Source organism: Ambystoma mexicanum, chromosome 6p (assembly GCF_040938575.1).
Source record: "Ambystoma mexicanum isolate Mex_15411 chromosome 6p, UKY_AmexF1_1, whole genome shotgun sequence".
In the NCBI taxonomy this organism is placed as follows: domain Eukaryota; kingdom Metazoa; phylum Chordata; class Amphibia; order Caudata; family Ambystomatidae; genus Ambystoma; species Ambystoma mexicanum.
The window spans coordinates 448,421,097-448,439,041 of NC_090935.1; positions in this window are offsets into that span (position 1 = coordinate 448,421,097).

Genomic DNA, 17,945 nt, shown 5'->3' on the forward strand with positions numbered 1-17,945 from the left:
ACACTCTTGCTTCATACACTGTTGCTTAAACTGAGCTCTTCAATTGTGTTAGGGAAGCCCCAATGTTCTAATCCCCTTTTGCATTCCTGTTCACATTATAAATGTGTACTAAATGTACCAGAATGCAATATGTGGTGGGCCTACAATCGGAATCTGGTTTATTATGTCAAAACAGCCATCGGACAAATTGAGACCATGCCCAATCGGTTTGACTACTTTCAAGGCTCCTCCAGTCACTGGGCGTGTGCAACATGTGCGGCTGCAATTGGCCCTGCACCTGTGGTACCCATGGCGGGCCCCTGCGCGCAGAGGGTGCTGTCTGTCTGACTCTCACACACGGGTGGCCCATGCTGCAGCTGAGAAAAGATAACACAAATTTGGTGCAACACAGCATGGGGGGTAGGGGAGGGCCATAGCCACAGGCGATAGAGCGGGCACTGGGCAGGTGGCAACAGCGTGACTGTACAATATAACTGTTTGCTGGCACCCCGTCATGTTTTCACTGACGTCACCAATGGCCAAAAAGCCTCAGTAAGATAAAGAACTCTCCTAGCCAGTTACTTCTCACCTTGTCATCCAGCAGACGCAGTAGGTGGTGGAGACAAAGTGAAATCAGTGCCTGGATTGCATGGTGCCATATTGAAAGTATTCCCCCATAATACCCTTTCCAGGTGAGTCAAGTCAGGCCCTGTTGGTTCCCGGTGCTTTACATGCATTTTTTATAAGTATTCCTAAGGACATCGTGGAAGTGATCAGCATGCTTTGGGGAAGTAAAGCCTGTTTTTTTTTACCAGTGTGTAATGTTGCTGAGTTCTCAGGCAAGGGAGCCATTGTGCTCTTTTTTGGAAACGTTGCATAGATGCAGCATTTGCAAAAACGAGCACAATGGAGGAAGACCTTTACATGGGTGCTTGGGTGGCAGCTTCCACATAGTGGAGCTTTCAAGTATATGGACATGTGTACGGACAGATGCATTGCGGGGTCGAAAGCTTGAATAAGCAAGGGCAGAAAGTGGTGCAAAGAAGCAGGGTTCGGACAGTGTGCGTGTGTGTGTGTTTGGGTGGATCACACGTGGAACTAAGCAAACTTCCACAGACCTCGGACCTCAGAATTGCACTTGAAGGGGACAAAATCACAATTTAGAAGACCACATTTCTTCTAAAGCCAGCCTGATATGCGCACATTTTTCATGAATGCCTCCTTTGTGAACGTGGCCTGTTTTTCCAAACCCTTGTGGCAGATTCAGGATAGCCCACTCGCTGAATCTCTGTATTGGCAGAGAGGGATCCAGTCATCAGCTTGTTAGTGGGGCAGGGCTGGGTGTAGGTGGTTGTGTTGCACGTGTGCGGTGTGCTTAGTATGTGATTGTGGTGTGTGTCGGGATACATTGTGTTTATGAATTGTGTGTGCTCTGCTCACTCAAATTGCAAGCGCGGCATTGAGCCATTGAACTCATGTTTGTGCTTTTCAATTTCAATTTCATGACTAGTGGTTTAGACAGACTCGAGCATTGCCGAGCATTGCCGAGAATTGCCTAGCATTGGAGCTCTGGATGCCCTCATGACAGGTACAAACGGACATGCAAATTAAAGTTTCTTATCTGGAACGGCACAGTGAGCTAAACAGGATTGTCTTCCCCCTGAGTGGGACCATACCGTGAAGCAGGCTGTTTAGCTGTATTTGGTCTGACTAAAGGGACACACATTAATACTCTAGGATGATTCACTTACAAAAGTACCATGCATTGTTTGATGTAAACCTGTATGTAAATATGCCATTTCCATTAATTGTATATGTCATGGTTATTTGCTTCACTGTATCGATAAAAATGTGAAATATTGACATGCACACTATCAGCTTGATTGCAAATCACCAGTATTTGTATATTGTTTAATACTGGTGGCTGTGTAACAAAGCACACCATTGAAAAATAGAGTTAAAACTGAACTCAAGGTTTTGATATGCTGGAGATATAATTCATGTGTCGTTCCGCTCACCACGTGACAATGCACGGAAATATGCGTCTGGTGCATTGAAGAGAAAAAGGAAGATGGAACTGAATGTGGAGAAACGAGCACAGAAAGAGGCTTTCCTCCAATGCATAACTGGAATGTTCAGTGAAAATAAAGTTTCCTCTCAAGTCATTCTGTTCCAAGGTCCAAAGAAAAGATCTGACTGGGGCAGGAGGAAGAAAGAGCCACCACAACCACAGTCACCCAATCCCAAGATCCAGAACAAGGAATAGGACAAGGGCAGGAGGAAGAAACATTTACCACCACCACATCCCATCATCTGGAGCAAGAGAGAAGCCAGTGGCAGCAGTAAGAAACTGTCACCATCACAGCTATCACACGCCAAAGTGTGGCGACAGGCATCTGAATGGAGGAAAAAGAGCCACCACGTGCAAGTCTAGAGCAAGGACTTGGATTTGGACAGGGGCAGAAGGTGCAAAGTGCCAGCGCCAGTACAGTCTGCTCATCACAAGATCTCCCTTAAGATGGAGTAGTGCAGTATCAAGGTTCTGTGACTGAGAAAAGGAAAGATGAATCGGTTGAACTGAGGAAAACCAAATACATTCCTGGCCCCCAGCCGAGTTCACACCATTTTCCAGTGCTTATACCCAACAGATGTTTCATTACACAAATTGATGATGAAACTGGTAAATGGCCTACCAGTTTCGATGATGAAAGTCGCTGCATCCTAGTAGAAAGAGGACCAAGTCAGGCTGGTTGTAAACGATCCAAATGTTTTCCATATGACAACGCAAATCGCTCCTACAATCCTATTTATTTTAAAAGGCAAATGAGTAAAGAAAAACAAATTAATAACAGCTGGCTACTTTATTCTGCAATCAAAAATGCAGTCTTTTGCTTCAGCTGTAAATTATTCACTCTTTCCTCACACACTCTGCTTGTCAGCAGTGGCTTGTGTGACTGGCAACATATTGGGCGATGATTAAAAAAACATGAGAATTCAGTAGATCACTTGCAAAATATTCAGAAAAGGTATGAACTAGAAATTCGGCTACCAATGAAATGCACAATTGATGAGCAAAATCTTGCTCACCTCCAAATTCAGAAAATGCACTGGAGGAATGTGCTGGGAAGACTCCTTGCAATGACTCAGTATCTAGCAGGACATAACCTTGCATTCTGTGGAAGCATTGATCAGATCAACCCCACCCACAGTGGAAACTCTTTAGGGCTTGTTGAACTTTTAGGTACATTTGACCCTGTGAGGAAGGAACATGTTTGCAGAGTTACCACGCATTGCAGAGTTACTCACTATCTTTTCAGACAAAATCAGAATGAAATGATTGGGCTGAGGCCAGAGATGGTCCCGAAGGAAATACTTGTGTTGTGTTGCAGAAGCTAAACATGACTCTGTTTTGTTTGGCTGCACACCTGATCTGAGCCACAGAGAACAAATGACATTAACTCTAAAATGGGTCAATTCTGCTAATAATTGTGTTACCATCCAGGAGCATTTCCTTGGATTTCTACCCCTAGAAGAGCAAACTGGACAAGTTCTGACCAATGCCTTGTTGCATAAATTGGAAACACTGAATCCTCCCCTCGCAGATTGTCGTGGTCACAGATCTGACAATGGTGCGTACATGCGAGGTGACTACAATGGAGTTCAAGCACAAATCTTTAAAAAATTATCGGCGTACATTTTTCAGCCCTTGTGCATGTCACAACTGGAATCTAGTCCGCGGGATCCAGCACCTTCTTCTACTTATGCAGCACATTCTTTTGGTGTAATTCAACGACTTTATACCTTGTTCCCTGCATCACCAAAAAGATGGAAAGTGCTGACTGAAGCAGGTGAGTCCCTCTCCCTAAAAAGTCTCGCTGCTACTCTGTGGGAATGTTGTGCTGAAAGTGTTAAAGCAGTTAGGTTTCAGGCCAGTTTAATACATGAAGCGCTTCTCCAAGTCACTGAATGTGATAATGATTTTAAAATAAGAAGTGGATCTCCATCACTAGCATCAGAGCTTGCATCATATGAATTCCTGGTATGCTTGGTAACATGGTATGACATATTAGTTAAACACCGTCAGTAAAATGATGCACAGTGAGAACATGCAACTTGATGAGGCTGTAAAGCATGTTCAAGAAGTTCTGACATTCTTGACAAAATATTGACAGGATGGTTTTACAGCAGCACTAATGTCAGCAAATGAAATAGCAGACGAATTGGAGATGTCAAAGGAATTTAAAAGTGGCAGTGGAATTTCAAAGAAAAAGAAAATGTTGATTATGAGGGTGCAGACATGCCAATAGAGGACCCACAACAACAATTTTGCACTCAGTTTTTTCGTTGCGGTTGATACAGCAACAGCATGCATTGAAAGGCAATTTGAGCAACTAAATGATCACCAGAAACTATTTGGCTTTCTCTATGCCATGTTCAGCCTAAAAAACCAAAGCAGTGCATGCCGAAAGAAACATTGTGAGGAACTGGAACATCTCCTATCAGATAGTACAACATCTGGTGCCTGATCATCTGATCTATATGGTATAGAACTGTTGAAAGAGATGTCCTTTCTTGCTGCTGTTCTTCCCAAAAAATGTAGTGCTTTACAAGTTCTCCAATACATTTACTCAAAAAGATCAGAGGAACGGTATTCAAATTGTGTATTTGCCTTAAGAGTCCTGCTTACCATCCCAGTTACTATTGCATCAGCCAAACTGAACTTTTCGCGCCTGAAGCTGATTAAGACATACCTGCGCTCAACAATGTCCCAGGAACGTCTATCAGGACTTGTCCTTCTCTCAATCAAGATCGATGCATTCGAAAAAATAAAAGAGGACTTCCGAATTGTCATAGACACTGTAAGGCGAGGCGTAATATTAAGATACAGTTTGGTCACCAGTTTCTGAATATGTATGAAATCCTTCATACTCCTTCTAATCACCATCATAGTACCACAAGAAAACTGAAATATGAGCAAACTTAACATTCTGGTCCCTGTATTAAACTTCCAGGAAATTAAATTGCTTATGCTGAACCTTTAAAAAATAGAATGGGAGCAATTGAGTGTTGTGTAATATTATACGTGCTTATTTCATTTCCTAATATGTGTTTTTGGGCCAAGAATAAATACGGTCTTTTTTTACGTACCAGTCTAAATTGGAGGATTGGGTGCGTCAATGTGTGGACTCATTGTGGACCCCACTGACACTCTCTGGAAAATAGCCACAACTGCTCTCGACGTTTACCTTGATTGGGTTTTGGCTAACCTCTTAGAGTTCCCCAGTTCAGTATTACTAGGATTGGCCTCCTAAAATCTGTCTACCAGGCCAGATTCTAGAAATCCATCTTAACAGGTCTTTTGGTATAATTTCGACAAATGGTAATCCCAATGATTTTGAACCTTGAAGTGGAGGATTTACCTCCAGAATGATGGACCCTAAATGCAAAGTATCTCACTCTATAAAAGGCCCAATACTGGAGGTAGACTAAGTTCTCAAGTGTTACTGTCTCTTATACATCACCACAAGGGCTCCCTTACTCCCTTAGGTTTGTTAGTGCTATAGTATTTCTTCCTGCGTGCAACTGGTGAATCTGAAGAGAAGCATCTGGGATTGAATTTACATGCCCAAGACTGACTGGTTAGTGGTAGGCTTCCTTGGCAGTGCATGGGCTCCCTGTACATGTTTATTTTAAATTTCTGGAATTTCCCAGTCTGGGGCAGTATTCAAATTATGAAGAACCATGTTTGCATGCAAGTAACCTTCACTCCATGTGATGTCATGTCCTCTGATGTCACTTCCTGTGATGACGCTTCCTGCATGTAAATTCCTGTGATGTCATGCCATGCAATATAAGGAGCCCTGCACTTAACTTGCCACATATGGCCCGCAAATCCTGCCTCCAGTAGATCCTGTTTGGTGAAGTAACATTCGTGTAGTCATTGTTTGGCATAGGTGTGCAGGGTGCTGTTTTTTTTATAACATGTATAACATTTACCGTAGTATTAAAAAGTAACACCTTTGTTTCAAAAAAGGTAATCTGCACTCTCAACATCTGTGGTGAACCAGTCTGAACACAGCTGTATGGACACTAGGAGCAATGGGGGCCACCCTTGCTCTTTGGTCCACTCCATGACTACACCACTGCCAGGCAGATTACACAAATGCGCACAACTGCATTCTGGTGTCTGGTATTTTGCTGTGGTTCAGGTAACTTTGGCAACAACATTTTTGCACTGACTCATTATTACGAGCATGATATTTGCATTAACTGACCAGTCAGCCGGCGCAGTTCCAAAATACTTTACACCAGTGCAAAATGAACCTGAGCACTTTATGTAAATTGGCGCCTAATATGTTCCTCATGATCAGATTGAACAGATAACATACAATGCACCAGTGCCAAGCTGCTTTGCACCAATGCAGGGCACTTTACAAAACGTGCACAATATTGTATTTGCATTGGTAAGTTGTAAAACATTCTGTATTGCCTTAGTGAGTGCAAATGTAATGTTTGCATCATTCGATCGGTCCGGATGTGCCAAGCTGCCTTTACCTGGGAACATTTGGCCATCAGTGCTGCAGTTTATGGGAACAGAACTCAAGTAAGCTAATTTTGTGCAGCAGATTTTGTTTTGCAATGTAGCGTGAATTCTATGTACTGCTGAGTTCCTGGTATCAGCAGAACTATCTGCTGTTTTTAAAATAAAAGACCCTTTTTACTAGAAAAAACAACACAAAAAAGTAAGCTAATTGGTCAATGTGCCATCTCTGCTGGGATGCATAACCCGCCCTTGACATATGGCTCACGAGAAAATGCTCACTTTAAAGTACTACTGAAGTGCTTTTTTAAAATGGAGATGTGAAGTGTTATGCCCTTGCCACAAGGCCCTTTCCATTGTTGTGCAGATCACGTTGAACCGGCAAGGTCACATTGAACGAACCGGCATGCTTCTTCCACTGCACTACCTGCCGCACTTTTCAAGGGCTCACATCTGCTAGAACATGTGTGTTCATGGTACCTCCATTTCTAATAGGATGCCACTGGTAGAGCCATTTGCTGACGCACCTGTTTGTAACATTGCCAAAAGTAGTGTTTGCACTATGTTCCCTAGCTATTATTTGCTGGCAGCCTCGTATATAAATGTCTCTACGATATTCCTTAGAAATATGAGAAAATCAAATATCTAAAATTACTGTACACCTTATTTCCGGATGTGTAACCGAATCCACGCCCCTTCCACCAAAGGATACAAGGTTGTGCTAAATCATGTTTAATCAGGGTCTTTTCAGAGAAAAAAGGATGTAACATGAAATCCAAGCTTCATGAAAAATAAAAATAAGATGACATTTTTTTTCAGTAGAGCTTATAACTTAACTTAGAAGCATATTTTAAAATAATAGGCCTAATCGTTGTTCTCCTTTTAAACAATTGTAAGTTCTTAAACAACTACACAGAGATGTTGTACTTTGAATTACACTGCACTAAAATGTGCCTTTAAAGAGGAGAGGGCTTACAAACTCACGACATAAGTGTGTTGCCCGCAGCTGTCATCATTTTGATAGAAAAGTTGTTTTTTGGGTTATTTTTTTTAATGTGTTGGCCTGTATGTTAGTTAACAAGTTCATCAGGTTGCATGTAGCCATCTCTTTTTTAAACATTTTTAATTTGGGGTATTTCTGCAATATGGCTCCAGCCTCGGATTGGGCCTGGAAGGGCACTGTCTGTATTCAGGCATTCGCATTGCAAAGATACGAGAGTGACAGAAGCACTGGGGGAGGAGGAAAATGAATTTGAAGACAGGGAGGAAGGCGTACTGCTGTTGACTAACGCCAATAGGTAACAGGAGGTTGGCGCGTTGATACTATGGTTGGCTTGTGCCAGAGTAATTGGTATTTTTAGTTGTGTATCTGCAGGTGGGATTGCCCTCTGTTTAGGTCTAGGTGTTATCAATAAGTCTGCATGACTGAGACATGTTTGCAATTCGAAAACAGGGCGGGCTGGGCATCGTGGGGTTGTGTTTGTAGAATTGGTTTGGATTGCAGCAAGGCGTTTTTTGTGTCAATTAATGTAACTGGGGCAGCACATTATGAGTTAAAGTTATACGTTACCACCACACCCGAGTAGGTAATTGTGGTAGTTTTGCAGAGCGACTCACAGGGGCTTCTTGTTTCGTGGTACGATTGTGGGAAATATTATGAGGAAGTACAGTGGCTCTACAGACTTTCACAGTTTGGGATATTTCATTTAGGAATCAGGTTAACATAATACATCAGTGACAGACCCCTTTGCCCCCAAGCACATCAGTGAGAGGCAATAGGCACGGGTGTGAGGTGTTGGCTTGACACAGGGTGTCCATGACCCCTAGTGTGGTATGTTGAAGAGTACAAGTTTATAGCCAGGAATGAAGCAAAACGGGCAATCGGGGAGAGGACGAAGTTGAGTTATAACTGCCATCGAGGTTAGTTTGTCCAGGATCCAACAGATACAGGTACAATGGGTGATGACGAGAGCCTCTGACGAGGTGACGATTGGCTCCTTTTGATAAACGGGATGATCTGGCCTTTACGTCAAGGAGAGGTTTTGATACCGAGAAGGGTGATGAGACATTCAGAAGAAGGCTTTCCATGAAAGATGAGGGAAGAACAACTTCCCTGAATTTAGGTTTCGGGAAGGAGATGATGTGTCATGCTGCAAGAGCCCTGTACCAATAGGGTGGAATAATGACTAATGTAGATGACTAATGTGCATGTGTGCAGCAAGCCAGACGGTCAAGAATTATATAAAGATTACTTGCATTTGCTCATTGGAGATGTGTGAAGTAAGTTTTATTTAGGATCAGCCTCTGAACCAAAGGCTATGGTGTAAGATTTATGCTGGGTCTATAATTGTAAGTTCAGTCACAATGAACTATTTTCAGAAAAATATTGGTTTATGTTTTTAGCACACATGTTATTAAGATATGCAAGTGCAGGTGGATGTCCTTCCATTCCAGTGCTTGCATTCATGAAGTATGGATTCCAACAGATATGCACAGGTGGTTGACTATGGTTGAAGATGTCATGGTGATGCAGGCATTTGGTGTTGAAAATGAAACAGATGAAGAGAAAAAAACAATGTGTGGCGTGCTGCATGTGGCAAGTGTTTAATACAGTAAATGAACTGTCACTGACAACTGAGTGTCCCAGTCAAACAGTGCCAACGTGGTTTATGCAGTAGTGAGGACAGACTCTGGGGGAGCTGGATATTGTAAGTGTGTTATTGTCAACATATATCAAAAAGTCCCTTTCAGATTCCTGGACATTTTGGTGGTGGTAGGTTAGAAAGGGTTTGATTTGTATTCATAGAGAGGGCTGGTGTAACCTCCATGACACAGCTTGCCAGATATAAATATATGTATTAATTGGTGAAATACAGATAGATGCATTTACACGCTCTAAGGCTCCAAAGGAGGTATAACAACCAGTAGTGCAATGGAGTCCAAAAATGTCTTCTTCTACAATGCATGTTGAACATTCTGCCATCTAAAGAGGTCCAGCTGCAAAGGATATATATATATATATATATATATATGGCTTATGACCACTCCCACCTCTCCCCATCTTCATTTTACTGCACCTCTCTGCAGTCTTAAACATGGCTGATGATCCCTTTGTACTTAAACCTGTCTCCTCCACTTAGCTTTAGGAAATGTTATGTGACAGTCTGGCCACTTGCCTCGGACGGCTCTATCTACATATAATGGAATTCTAACTCCTACTCATACATGACACATCCAGTAGGTGCCCCTCAAGGATGTGTCCTTAGCCCACTCCTCTACATCTCCTTCCTTGGTAAACTCATATATATATATTTTTTTTTCCATTGGCTATTTACATTTAAACCTTTAACAAAATATGGCACCTCACAGTTCTTCAAAGTCAAGAAAAACCTTGATCATATTCAGCGTTATTTTCCAAAATAACCAGTTCAAAATTGGCTATCACGTGGATTTAGTAGTCCTCCAAGTCCCCAATCTTACCTACTTCCTTTTTTGGATCAGGTTTAAGTAATTAAGCACCAAAACCAAGAATTTCAGGGCCGCTATGGTATAACCAATTTTATCAGCCGTCATCCATCTTTCCCAAATTGCTGTAGTCTCACTGTGTTTACAGCTTTTCAGATTGTCGCCAATGTACTTTTCCCTTATTTCCTCAGTCATTGGGCAGACAAGGAGCAAGTGGTAGATGGTTTCCACCAGATTTGGATCTTTACAGTATCTACAGGAGGCTTCTCCTTGCTTCTCCTATTTGTTTCCTTTGCAGCTGGACCTCTTTAGATGGCAGAATGTTCAACATGCATCGTAGAAGAAGACATTTTTGGAGATAAAATGGTAATACATTCAGATCCTTCTGTTCCCATACAATATTAATACACCGTGTATTATCCTTTTTCAGTTCTAGGGTAAGGTCTTGTAAGATATTTTGTCTTATTGGGGTACATTTTGGGTTTGGCAGTATTTTTTTACCGTAAAAATATTGGTGGTAATTTGGTGGTAAATTAGTCTTGCATTTAGATTGGGTTTGGCCTCATATTATTTTAGTGACCATAACTTGTTAGCTTATATTGGTGGTAATTTTAGTGGTATATTGTTTTGCGGTATTTAGTGATGAGCATGGTTTTCTTCCTTATATTATAACACCATCATAAAACAAAACATTGCTTTCTATTAGAATACCTCCCAGTGGTCGATAGAGAAACTTGGACCTATGCACATTTATAACCCAATCATTTTATTGAGAGTGCCATCTACAGTTTGTGGCTGGTCTCACTTGCTTATCTACATACAGTAACCTATGTGCCCTTAGGTATTACTGGCTCATGGACATCCAGAAATCTATATATTATATCAGATTCCTTCCAATCAGCATGCATGGAAGGCACACACTCACACACAAACCTTTGCTAATCTGTTACTTGACTCTTGCCTTGGTAAATTGGCAAACACACTACTGCACTAATATGAGCCTCCCCTTTAGACCTTGCCTACTGAAAATAATTCACATAAGCATGAATGACACTCACATTTGTTTTCATAGGTGCTTATTATATTGAATTACAATTACATATCATCAAGTCTTACCATGGTTATTTACAGCAACCTCTGGAATACAAGAAAAAACAAAGCAGAACAGGCAGGTCTATTTGAAATGTAGATTAATATTCCCACATCCTGAAATGCCAAAGATACACATGCAGGAATCCCTAACCTTTCTACACTGTAATAATTTGTAGCCAAACATCCCACATTCAAATGATCCTCACTTGGCACAAAGCTTACCGAGATTAGCACTTCTTTAAAGTTCTCAGCACGACCTTGCTCCACTCGCAAAGGCAGGCCCAGTCAGCGCAAAATGCTTCTGTAAATTTTGTGTGGGGAGCACAGTGAGGCCATTCTCCTAGCCAGCGCTCTGTAACCCCTTGGAACTCCCTCTGCCTTCACAGCCCAGTCTCAACTAATTCCTCTCTACAACTTTTTCCATTAGCAAAGCTCGGATCCTTCCCATTTTTACGTGGCATGTCTGCAGACACTTTCTTCCAATCAGGTTAAAAGAATGTTTTCTGCGCTACCCTCATGTTCCAACAATGAGAGCTTCAGAACAGAATTATTGTATCTCTTTGGTTTCCTGCTGCCTCTTTCCCTCTGCTCTCCACAAGCTAACACAGAAGAACAAAAATTGCCAGTGTGAATTTAAAAACGGATTACAGCAGTGCCACCAAAACATGTATTTTCACCTCATTTTGCAAATGAGACTACATTATAATGTTATGGAAGTTAGAATTAGTATTTAGCAATGTTAATTAAGTTAGTAAGCTACATGAATAATGTAGTCTCCATGTATAAGGCATCACAGAAAAAAAATAATTGGTGCACTTCATTCTCTGCAGTTTCAAGTTGGACTTGGCTGAATTATCAATTCTGTACTTTGCATATTACCACTTTTGCTATATTATACTGGCTAAATAAAAAAAAATCTATACTGCTGCTGGCAACAAAAATGCCATCACATTCTGTAATAATTGCAATAAAAATGCCATCACATTTAGTAAAGTGCTATATATATATATATATATATATATATATATATATATATATATATATATATATATATATATATTCTTACACATTCCCTCCTTTTCTGACAATTCTGGCTACCCAAATCCACAATTGGAGGAAACCCAAATTGTTATTCTTTCTTTTCATCATATGAATCACAATTGAAATAATAGGAACTTAATAAAATGAATATTGAAATATTTCATAATAAACCACTGCTTGATCATGATAGCAGTAACATCTCCAAAATGGGTCCATGAGTCCTCATACACATGTGCATATGTATGTATAGTTTTTCTTTTGTTTTTCTTTTTTAAAGCATAGTGTCCGCCATCAACATTTTATGCATGATAACAAAACAATAAAACAAAATAAATAAATAAAATAAATGAGTAATATAATTAACTAAAACAACTAATTAAAATAACAAACATGTTTCCCCCATACACCTGTTTTGTTCCATAGAATAATACTTCATCAGGAATGCAGTAGAATTAAGTCCAATTCACTAATGTTCTTTTAAAACATTTATCATTTTTATGATTGCACCTCTGAGGTTCTGATCATCAGCTTTTGTTATCTGGTTCATTCAGTGAAATTCTTTCCTTGTGGCACCCTTGGATTCTTTTCCATAGAAGTCATCCCTTTGGGCGTCTCTGTTTCTTTGTTTTCACCTCCATATTTCGGTCCGGAGGCATTACTTGAGCTTCATTCTGTGGACTCCAAGACTCTGTCATCTCTTGTGCCCCCCAGTCCCGTGACCTCCGACCTCAAAAGATATATTAGTTGTTCTAAATCAAATAGAAAAGAGACAGATTAAGTACATAGCACAATACCAATTTCACCCTGTCTACCAAAAAAAATATAGTCCAAAATTCTGCTCACTTTCTGAAACGAAGCACATGTTAGAGAGAAAACAAACATATACATAAGGCACTATTATACACCAAAATATATTTCAACATTGTAGCATAACAATTCAATCTGCTTCAGCCTCTTATATCAATGTTTATCACCTATGGTATTTTCATTTGCATTTATCTCCATAATAAGGACCACAACATTTTTTTTTCTATGATGATGGATACTATGAACACAGCCACTGTGTCTTCCCTTCCATGTCTTCAGAACACTTAAGCTGTTTCTACTTGCTCAAGTCCCCTGATTTCATGTTTGGGATGACAGGGCTTGATTTGTTTAACATGAACACATTGCTCTGCTACCGTTTCACCCTCTATCTTTAATATTTTGTAAACTACTGGGGATACCTTATCTACAATTTCAAATGGCCCTTGCCAAGCTGCAACAAATTTAGAATTTTTAAGTTTACCTTTTCCAGAATTAAATGTATATACCTGATCCCCCACGTTATACTCTTTCATAGACGTCTTTCTATCATAATATGGTTTTGCACTGTCAGCAGCCCTTTCCAAATTTTGCTGCACAAATGCAAATTCATGTTGTAAATACTTCCTCAGTTCTTTCACATATTCGTGAACTGTAGATGCACTCACGCGTGTCTGTTCATGTGTCCTGTATAATAAATGGTGTGGCAGTACTATCTTCCTACCTGTCATCACCTCATGAGGGCTGATACCTGTTGCTTTAGGAGGAGTCGATCTGATTGACATCAAAACCAGGGGTAATCGTAAATCCCAGCTGGAACCTGCCTCTGCTACAAACTTCTTTAATATCTCCACAAAAGACCTTTTACCCCTACTCGACCTTTTTACAGGCCCTACATAGTCAATTTGCAAATCTGACAATGGAAGGTTTAAGCCTCTTTTCATCAGTGGAGTTCTATGCACCCCTTAGTATATAATTCCACATCTTGGGACATTTGTGGCCGGTAAGCATAATCTTTCAGTATCTCTAAAGTCTTTTGTGAACCTCTGGGTCCTGCAGTTATTGCATCATGTGCATGGTGTAGCATTAGTCCTCTGAATGAAAGGGGTACCACCCACTGTGTTTGTCCTGTTATGGATTCTCTGATCATGAGTCCATCCTGCAGTGTGATTCGTTTTTTATTCTTTAATAATACCCTCAACTCCTCTTTTCCTGTACAATCATTCACAGTTAAAGGATTTTGTTTGCGATCCATCAAATGATTATAATAGATCCGTAATATTTGATCATTTTTTTGTGCCTTAATCAAATCTTGATTTGGTGTATCATAACTCCATTGCACTACTGGTTGTTCTACCTCCTTTGTAACCTTAGAGCGTGTAACTGCATCTATCTGTATTTCACCAATTAAGTGTTCAATGGGTAGAAACTCTCCCATCACAGCCCTAATTTTGGCTAAATGATCTGCTTTATCATTTCCTTCCTATCTTTTCCTGGAGTTTTTAAATGTCCACAAATTTTCCTCCAGTATATTGTTAAATCATTCTCTGACACTAATCATTGTCTATAGCCTGTATAATTTTTCCATGTTTGAGGGGTTTTTATTATATGTAAGCAAGCCTCTTGTTTTCAAGCCAGGCAGATACTCTACAAAGCTATTTCGTGCATAATCAGAATCAGTCACCAGGACAATTTCACTGAATTTATTATCAAATGCAGTAGTAATTGCTTTATAAATGGCTGCCAATTCCGCTACCTGACTACTCATAGCCCCAATTCTCATCTCTATACTAGGAATACCTTCACATTTCAACCAGACATTTCCTATTCCTGATACCAATTGTTTATTATTGTCATTTTCAATATGAAAGCACAACCGTCAACATAAACAGTTGGCAAATCCTTGCATATCTTTTCATCAAAAGCTTTGTGTGGTGATTGCCCAAGATCCTGTAAACTAGACTCCACTTCTACTTCATTTGATACGTGTTCAGCTGCACAGTCATGTAGATCTGCTAAACCTTGAGCAACTTGGCTTTTTTTATTTTGGCCATATCGCACTTCTACAGGAAAACCCTGCAATGCCAGCGTCCATGAAGTGATTCTGGACTGTGCTAGATTACCTGACCTAATTTTTTTACTCTCTAAAAACTGCAATGATTGATGATTTGTCTAAATGATCACCTTATCTCCTTGAACAAAGGGGCGCAAATGCTGCAACGCCCACACAGTGTTCAAACAGGCCTTTTCACATTCACTGAATTCAATTTCAACTTGTGAAAATGCCTTACTTGCATAAGCAATGGTTTTGTGGTTCAAATCATGTTTTTGAGATAACACTGCTGACATACAATGTTCAGTGAAACCTATTTCTATGAAGAAATCCCTGTTTTATGGGTTATGCTAAACATGGTGCCTTTATGAGACATTCCTTTAATTTAGCAACTACCTCAGATTGCTCCTTTTCCCATTTCCAGGGCGTATTCAGCTTCAACAGTTTAGTTAATGGTTGCATAATTTCAGCATAATTTTCAAAACATTTCCAGTTATATCCCGTCATTCCTAATAAACTTTTTAAACTTTTCACAATTCTAGGATCTTTCAGTTTCTGTATGACCTCTACCTTTTACTTTTGTGGATTTAGTCCATGTTCAGTTACTTCATGGCCTAGGAAATTCACCTTTTTCTTGCACCATTGTGCTTTCTGTAAAGATACTTTCGCACCATCCTTTTGCAATTGGCCAAGTACATGTCTAATTTAATCAAAATGGCTTTTATCAGGACTTCATAAACTATAGTTCCTCTTTCCGCTGCATCAGGCATAGCCTTTCTCAAAAAATATGCCAAATTTGCTCCCACTATTGACGTACCCGAATCCGAATGGTGTTCTAGCCCATGCGTATTGTGTTTTATCAAATGAAAATGAAAACAAATTCTGAATAGCCTCTGCCAGTGGCACACACCAAAATCCAGATGTGAGATCTAAGGTAATAAATACCTTTGAGCCATGCACCCGAGCAAGGCCTTGATCAATGAATGGCAGTGGCCATCTGGACACTGGCACTCTTTTATTTAATTCCCTCAAGTCTGCACACAGACACCATTGACCATTTGGCTTTAACACACCCAAAATAGGAGTGTTGGATGTGCTATGAATGGGCCTGATAATTCCTCGAGACTCCAAGTTTTTAATTATCTCTGCCAATGACTCTAAACATGCTAGTGGTAATCTATATTGGCACACAAACACAGGATTTCTACCACATCCTTCCGGTAATGTGGCAACATGTAAATTAGTTAGGCCGCAATCATATGCATCTTTCGCAAAAACATCTTTAAATTCCAGAAATATTTTTCTCAATTAATTCTTATCCTCTTCACTATCACATGCATCTGCTAACAAAATCTGCTCCTCTACCATTTTCGAAAATTCTGGGAACTCCTCCAGTGGAGGAATCTCTGTGCTTTCTTCCAACTGTGTGGCTGTGTCTCTCTGTAAAGCTGTCACTTTTAAATATTTTGGCAGATCAGCCCCCACTTCAATGTGATGATTTTCTATTTCATTTTCATTTAAGTCAAATACTATACAATTCTCTTAGTGACAACACACTGTTTCACTGGAATCATAAGGATACACAGACTGAATTTTAAAGATCCCTTTGAGTTGGGAATACAGATATTCTGGAACACACCCTGTGCATCTACATATCTCTGAGGAATATTTTCAATTACCATGTTATTGAAATCTGCGGTATAATGTGATTTTTGTATGGCCATTCCTAAGGAAAAATTCTCTTCTAAATGAATTTCCTGACACCTTTTATTGTTCACCATAATTTTAACAGACCCTTCCCCAACATCTATCAATGGGGTGTATTCATAATCCAGGCCTTGTTGCTTCATGGATTTATTTAAGCACACAAATGCATCAGAATATTTAATTTGCTGTCCATTCTTGCACTTTAGTGTTATAGCAACTTGTTTGATGAATGCAGGAATAGTAATATCCTTGTTCACCTGTAATTCAATTGCATATGGGACCATTTGTGCACAATGATAAGCCTTTCTCTTATCTTCAAATTCAAGTGCAGGCCCGCCTAACCGGGACCATATTTATATCTTTTGGTTAAGAAAATCTAACACCATACACATTCTGTGCATGATATCATTGCCCATGTAAAAATCATTTTGTGTTCCACTCACTATCCACACATGGTAGTAGATGGTTTTCTATCCAATATTAATCTTTAACATGCACCTTCCTGCAATTCGATTCTCAAAATCTGGGTTGTCCAAACTAGAGACATATTGGTTTTTAATTCGAAATTTTGGGATAGTATTCCGTTTGCATTTCTTCTCTTTTAAATAAAAGCGCTAGGTGTGTTCATCTATTTCAGTTTGCCATTTCTTCCTGGGATCCAAATAAATCTGCACAGATTGCTTTTTCATTTTGCATTTTATTCTGACACATCAAAATGTCAGTGACACTAGGCACACAGTTATTCTGTAGGTATACCTCCACTGCATCATTTGTTTTAGCAACAGTGTGGCATTCATTTTATACTGTTGTTTTGTGATTTTATTTTCTTAGGTCTTAATGGTTTTTTGGTTAAAGACCACAGTACCCCATTTACCCCATCTATGATAGGAGACAATCTTTTCAGGCAATCTGTTCCCATTAGGAATGGAATTTCACAAATAGATGTGATCAACACTTCCTGTTTCATTCTGTGTTTTCCTATCTTTATGTCAACTTCAGTGACCCCCACAATAGGCATCTCCTCACCATTAAAGTTATGCACTGGGTCTTCACTCTGCCTCACTGTGATCTGGTTCTGTGGAGATCTCCCTTCATTGATACGTTTTACCAATTCTTTGGACATAATGGTAGCCTGTGCGCCTGTGTCAATCATGGCAAAAGTATTGCATTTTTCTTTCACAGTGATGGGAGCATAATATCTTTCTTTAACTTCCTCTAAAACACATAAAAATTGTAAGTTCTTACTAATTTCAGGATTCACTT